We start from the raw sequence: 7,485 nt of genomic DNA, 5'->3' as shown, positions 1-7,485 counted from the left end.
TTTTTTTTTTTTTTCCCCCAGTGATTATAGGAACCAGGGAAGGATGGCAGTTTTTTACTCTTTATAACGTTTCTGTGTGGAGGCCATCATTTAAAATTATCCTAGTACAGACTGGGAGAAGAACAGGCACAGTTGAAAACTTGTCATGTGTTGAGTCATTGTTTTCTTACTCTACTTGTATATTCTCATTTAACTGTGAAATACACTGGCACTTAAAACAAAGCAGCCATATTGTATTTTACACCTAGTGCTGTTTTGAATACAAAAAGGGGTAGGTGTTTCATTACCACCCAGTCATGGCATGTGTTATCCCTGCTGGAGTGTATGTAGTTCAGTTGCCTGCTTCCTTGTTTGCCTAAATTGCACAATTTCAGTTGTCTCCCTGGCATAAAAGGTGTGACTATTTGGAGGCATCAGGAATTTTCTCTTCCCTATCCACTAAGTTCCTAAGGGTGAAGGGACACTGGGCCAGGCCTTCAGAGGGGAAGCAGTCATCAAACCACTGTCTATTAGAGTTTTGAGATTTAACATCTCCTCTTGTATGAATCAAGATGTTGGGAGGGTGTTGATGTCCACAGGTCTGTGTAGAACATGAAAGAACTTATAAAAAAAAAATTATTTTGTAAAATAAGTAATTTCCCCACAAGCATTCATTCATTCATTCATTTACTCTTCATTTCTGTAATTGTTTATAATCTTTTCTTTATGTTGTTGTTATGTGCCATCGAGTCGGACTCGACTCATAGTGACCCGTCTTGGGTTTCCAAGGCAGTATCACTATGGAAGTAGATTGCCCAACCTTCCTTCTGAGGAGTGGCTGGTGGGTTTGAACCGCCAGCCTTCTGGTTAGCAGTCAAATGCCTTAGGCACTATATTAACATTTATCTCCTACCTTTTTTTTTTTTAAACCCTTATCCGTATGCTTTTGTGTAAACTGACTCATAAAGCACTAGAATACTATAGATATTTCTCCACTTTCATCCTGTCATTTTCTTATGAAGAGTACATAGCCTGTCATGTACGTATCTCTGTATAGACAATAACACTTTTAAATTATTTGTTAAAAAAAAAAAAGAAGAAGAAGAAGAAAACGTCACTGCCATCAAGTCGAATCTGACTCATAGCAGCCCCTCCTTGGGTTTCCAAGGCAGTATCTCTATAGAAGTAGATTGTCCAATCTTCCTTCCGAGGAGTGGCTGGTAGGTTTGAACTGCCAGCCTTCTGGTTAGCAGTCAAATGCCTTAGGCACAGTGCCACCAATTATTTGTGAATAAGAATATATCTTATTCTTTTGGATTCTGGATCATCTTTGGCTGAAGCTAAAATCATCAGAGGTCAGAGCTTGCTTTTATCCAAAGATATTTGGATACAGCTAAACCTGGAATATAGCCAAGAAAAATCTTACATAAAGTACCTACAAAATTAGAAGCATTACCAAGGAGGTATCAGCAGAGTAATTTCTTTACTAGTATTTTATTATCAAATACGTTTTCTTCATTGGTGATGGAAGATAATGATTGCTATTGCTGGAACTCTTAAGAAATGTAGTATTGTCTGATATTGCTCTTTGTTTTCAAACATGAATTTCTTCCTTCTTCTCCACTTCTCCTTCCCTCTCTTCCTTCCTACATTCCTTCCTTTTGTTCCTTTTTTTCTTCCAGGGATTTTGGTATTAGGGCTTGGGGCTGTCTATTCATGGTTATCTGTGTCTTCATACATGTGACTGTATAAAAATAAAATGTTCCTTGGTCCTATGTCATCCTCACAATCAATAGTGGTGATGTTTGAACCCATGTTGCAGCCACTGTGTCAGTTCATCTTATTGAGGGCCTTCCTCTTTTTGGCTTGCTCTCTATTTTATCGGACTGATACTCTTCTAGGGATTGGTCCCTCCTGATAACAAATACAAAGTAAACAAGACAAAGTCTTGTCATTCTTGCTTCTAAGGCATAGTCTGACTGTACTTTTCCAAGACAGATTTGTTTGGTATTCTGACAGTCCATGGTATCTTCAGTATTCTTCACCAACACCATGATTCAAATGTGTCAGTTCTTCTTTGGTCTTCCTTTTTAATTCTCCAGCTTTCACATGTACATGAGGCAATTTGAAAAGACCCTGGTTTGGGTCAGGAGCACCTTAGTTATCAAAGTACAATCTTTTTTTTTTTTACGATTTTAAAGAGGTTTTTTGAAGTAGATTTAATCAATGCAGTATATTATTTGGTTTCTTGATTGCTGTTCCATGAACACTACTAAGGGCTCTGGAATTCCTATTCTTCACAATGTTATCCATAATTTTTTTATGATCTACATAGTTGAATGCTTTTGTGTAGTTGATAAAACACAGGAAACATCTTTCTGGTATTCTCTGCTTTCAGCCAAAATCCATTTGACATCAGCAATGATATCCATAGCTCCACGTCCTCTTCTGAATAGAGCTTGGATTTCTCACAGTTCCCTGCTGATGTATGGTTGTGGCCATTTTTGGAATTATCATCAATAAAATTTTGCTCGCATGTGGTATTAATGGTTTTGTTTGATAATTCCTGTGTTCTGTGGTGTCACATTTTTTGAAATGGGCACAAGCAGAGTAGGAAGAAGGATCTGGCAATTTACTTCTGACAAAAGAAAGACTGTCTAGTGAAACCCTTTTGAGTAGCAGTGAACTACTGTCTGATACAGTGCTGGGAGATGAACAAGAATGTGATCACTCACTGTTATGTTGTTGTTGCTAGGGGCTGTGGAGTCAGTTCTCATGGCCACCCTATGTGAAACAGAGCAAAACATTGTCTGGTCCTGTGCCATTCTCACAATCATTGCTATGTTTAAGCTCACCATTGCAAACACTGTGCCCTCCGTCTTGTTGAGGGTCTTCTCTTTTTCACTAACCCCCTTCTTTACCTAGCATGATATCCTTCTCCAGGAACTAGTCCCTTCTGACATTAGGACAAAGTATGAAAGATAAAGTCTGGCCATTCTCACTCCCAAGGAGCATTCCAGCTGTACTTCTTCCAAGACATATTTGTTTGTTCTTCTAGCAGTCCTTGGAACATTCAATATTCTTCACCAGCACCACAATTCAAATGCATCAATTCTTCTGTGGTCTTCCTTATTCATTTCCCAGCTCTCATATGCATACGAGACTATTAAAAATACCATGACTTGGGTCAAGAGCACCTTAGTCTTCAAAGTGACATCTTTGCTTTTTAACACTTCAAAGAGGTCTTTTGCTGCAGATTTGCCCAATGCAATATCGGGAATGCTGCTGGTATATGGAAGTTATTATTCAAGACTCTATAAGAGGAGCATAGTAGTCATAAAGGCTACACACATCCTGGCAGGGTTGTAGGATTATATTTTTCTCCTCCCATAAAGGTAGGTAGGAGCCAAAGGTAGCTTTGGCCAAAGAAATATGAAAAGGTGTTGGGAGCTTTAAGAGGCAGTGCCTGATTTTCCACATCTCCATCTCCTTGGCATGCTGTTGTTTGAGTTGATCCCCGACTTGTAGTGACCCTAATACACAACACAACAAAATGCTGTCAGTCCCGTACCATCTTCATGATGGGCTGTGGACTGACCCATTGTGATTGATAGTGTTTTCACTGGCTGATTTTTGGAAGTAGATCACCAGAACTTTTTTTCTAGTTCATCTTAGTCCAGAAGCTCTGCTGACATGTGTCCAGCATCATAGCACACACAAGCCACCACTGCTAGACAGATGGCAGCTGCCCATGAGGTCCAGGAACTGACCCCTGGTCTCCTGCATGGAAGGCAAAAATTCCACCACTAAACTACCAGTGCCATACTGACTGTGAAAGTGAGTGTGGAGATGGAAGTTCTGTCTTTCTGAGTCCTTACATGACTACGATAAGCTGAATTGCAATCAACCTATATTAGACATGTACCTTAAATAAGAAATATTCTTTTATTGGGATAAGTGACTGGGATTTGGCATACCCATGTAGCCTAACATTTCTGAGTGAGTATAAGGGGCCCATGTACTCAAAGAGCTTGTGATCCAACTGGGCAAAGAAAATACATTCTCTTAGTGGAGAAATAATGGGCTACTTAACTGTACCTTTCATTTAGCCACATTTAATACTGGACAAGAGAGCGATTGCTTCTTTATTACTGAGCAAGAGTGAAGTTGATTCTACCATAAAATTGAGTAGATTCCTGAGATCCTAGTTTGAACTGGGAAAAAATAAGTTTTATTTTAGTCTAAGACTTTAGATCATAATTGATCGAACACAAACACAAAGAATTATGATTTGTTAGTAGTTAGCCAGTAGGTGTATGATATCTTTAATTTGAAATTGGGAGTAAAAAAAAAAAAAAAAGAGTTATTTCTGTATTGTTATTCCTATCTTATAGCCTACCTAGGAAATGGAATTAAAATTTTGATAACACACAGATTTGCTGTGATGGCATCTATCAATCAAAATTGTACTTTATATTTTTGGTATGTGAGAATAGCCTGCCTGATTTTACATAATGACAGCTAATATTGGCTAATGCAGTAATTTATTCAGTGGTTAAATTGTTAATTCTTCAACAAATATCTGGGCACCTTGTCTGAACCAGGCATTGTTCTAGATGCTGACGATAACAGCAGTATCAAAATAGTCTCTAACTTCATGAATCTTACATTTCGGTGAAGGAGATGGACAATAAACAAACAAATAATAAATATATATGACATCAGTGATGGATTCTATGAAGACAAAGTGGGGAAATGGGATAAAGAGTGGCAGAGTGGACTATTTTATAGATGGTTGTTAGGAAGGTCTTTCTGAGAAGGTGACATTTGAGCAGGAAATTAGAGGAAGTGAGGTAGAAAATAGCCAAGGGAAGAATACTCTAGGCAGCATAATCAGCAGTTGCAAGGCCTTGAGGCAAAAGAAATAGGGTGTTTAGGGAGCAGCAAGGAGGCCAGGGTGGCTGGAGTGGCGAACAAGGGACAAACAGGTAGGAGATGAATCCAAGTTGGTGATCAGAAGCCAGCTGACAAGGCCCTTGTTGGCATATTCTAAGACTGATGGAAGTTGGTAGGGAGTTTGAATGTGGAAGAGCTATGATCTGCTCTGTGTATCAAATGGATGGCTCCAGAGTAGTCTGACAAGAGAGGAGACCAACAGGGAGACCAGTAAGGAGGCTTATGCAAGAGTCCAGGTAAAGGATAATGGGCTTGAGGCATTTGGAGGTTGTGAGAAGTGGTTGGATTCAGGATATATTTTGCAAGTATTGCTGTGATAGGATTTGGTAACTGGATATGCGTTTTGACCTGAGCATCTGGTATAGTTATGATGCCATTTTCTTGCATGAAGAAAATGGAGGAGAAATGAGTTTTGGAGGTGAGTGGATCGGGCTAGAAAGGTAAAGTTGAAAGGTCAATAGATAGGTGGATTTGAATCCATGAGACCAGATGAGGTCACTAAGGGATTGAGTCTGGTAGACAAACAGAAGATGTTGAGGTTTGAGTCTTGGGTGATCCTGACATTTAGAGACTGGGAAGCTGAAGAGGAATCAGTAAATGGGACCAGAAAAGAATAGCCACTGAGGATAGAAGGACAATCAGGAAAGTTTAGTGTGCCAAAGCTTTAAGAAGAGAGTGTTCCAAGAAAGAGGGAGAAGAGAACAATAGTGAGAAATGACCATTGGCATTTCTGTAGCAGCATAGAAATCATGGTGATGTTGACAATAGCAGTGTCAGTGACTTGGTCTGCCAAAGCTTGAGTAGGATTAGTTCCAGTGAGAATAAGAGGGAAGGAAATAGAGAAAGAACACATAGCTCTTGAGAGACTTTTGCTATGGGGTGTGGATGGGGAAGAATATACTTGGGATGTGAGGTCAGAAGAGATGGTTATTTATTTTTTTTAAAGATTGGAGTTTTTTATAACATGCTTGACAACTGATGGTAATTATTCAGTCAACAGAGGAAATGACAGTGTACATAAATAGAGGAATTGACAGATTTCCTAGAGGAATCTCCTTGATCGGCAAGAGGAGATGGGATCTAGTGCCTGAAGTAATGGTTTGACCATGTTAGCTGGAGCATAGACAGTGCATGTTCTAGATTTGTACAGATACACAGTTGTGGGAAATGCTACCATTATTTTCTGTTTGCTTCTGTTTTAAGAAAATAAGAATCAAGAACATCAGAGGAATGTGAGGAAGGTGTAGAAGTATAAAATGGTTTTCTAGCAATAAGACTATAGATTGGCCAAAGAAGTATAGTGGGATTGCTGAGCAGAAGCTGAAAGCTCTTTGAGATTAGTGATGTATCTTTAAAACAAGGGCAGCTGGTGTAGTTGTGTATTTTTCTCTACATGGGACCAGTTACTCTGGAGTAGGGAGAGAATCCAAGGAGAGTTTTATTTAACCCAGGGTTGTAGTTTTGCCAAGTAAATATTACAGAAGGGGAGATGGGCAGGTGAGTTTGAGAGAAATGCAAGGCAATGATGGCTGTGTGATCATGGTATGAGGGGAATGATGTCAAGACAATGTATTGGGTGCCATCGAGGTTGAACTCTTGTAGTTGGTACACCAGAGGAAGTAAGCTGGAAACACCTTTGAAATAAAAGTTGGCACCAAGAGAGGAGACCTTAGATAGTATTCAAAAGAGATATTTGAAAATTATGTCCTTTTTGCTGCATCTTTGGGAAACCATGTAGTTTTCAAGCATGACTTCAGCTGATTTTGAACTGGGATATTCATGCCGAAATTCTTGGACAAGTCATTGAAAGTAGCCGACTATCTCTGTGTCTTAACTTACAGAGAGAGACGAGTAAGAAAGCAGAACTGAATACTTGCTCATCAATAGATTCCACTGAATTTCACTCCTTTGTTGGGGCTTAACTGGTAGGCTTGAATTGCAGGCTATAATTTCAGTTGAGGCAGTCAGATTCCTGTAAGAAGGTAAAATGTAAAGATAAAATCTTGGTTGGCACAACAAAAGAAGCTTTAGTGTGTCACAAATGAGAAATGATTGGATAGATATCATCTTTTGGGGTGTTAAAGAATAGCACACAAAAAAATCTCCCTATTGTAGATTTGTCATATGTATTTATCTTGAGTAGCATCACTGATTAAAAACTTTCTTGCAAATATTAAAAAGAAATCCCATTAAAGATACAGCAATGGTAAAGTGTGTTTATATATATATTTAATATCACAGATGAATCTTGTCATTATTGTTATTATTATTTTTACTGTATGTTGGGAGTTGCTAGACAGAATTATTATAATAGATTCTCTTAATACTTATTGAAAATCTACTGTAAGCATTTTCGCATACATTGTGTTTTTAGGGGAAATGTTACCAGTGATTAGCATTTGTTGTCTGGAAGTAGAGCCATCTGAATTCAAAATGAAATATGATAATAGCCCCTTTTATTAAATATCCAGCTGGCACACTATGAAAATGTCTTCTCAGCATCTAGCATTGGCTTTATTTTCATTTTCAACTTTCCTATTTGTTTTATAT

Source organism: Orycteropus afer, unplaced genomic scaffold (genome assembly GCF_000298275.1).
Source record: "Orycteropus afer afer isolate SDZICR_OR568_19922 unplaced genomic scaffold, OryAfe1.0 scaffold00079, whole genome shotgun sequence".
Classification (NCBI taxonomy): Eukaryota; Metazoa; Chordata; class Mammalia; order Tubulidentata; family Orycteropodidae; genus Orycteropus; species Orycteropus afer.
This window is presented reverse-complemented; position numbering follows the sequence as displayed.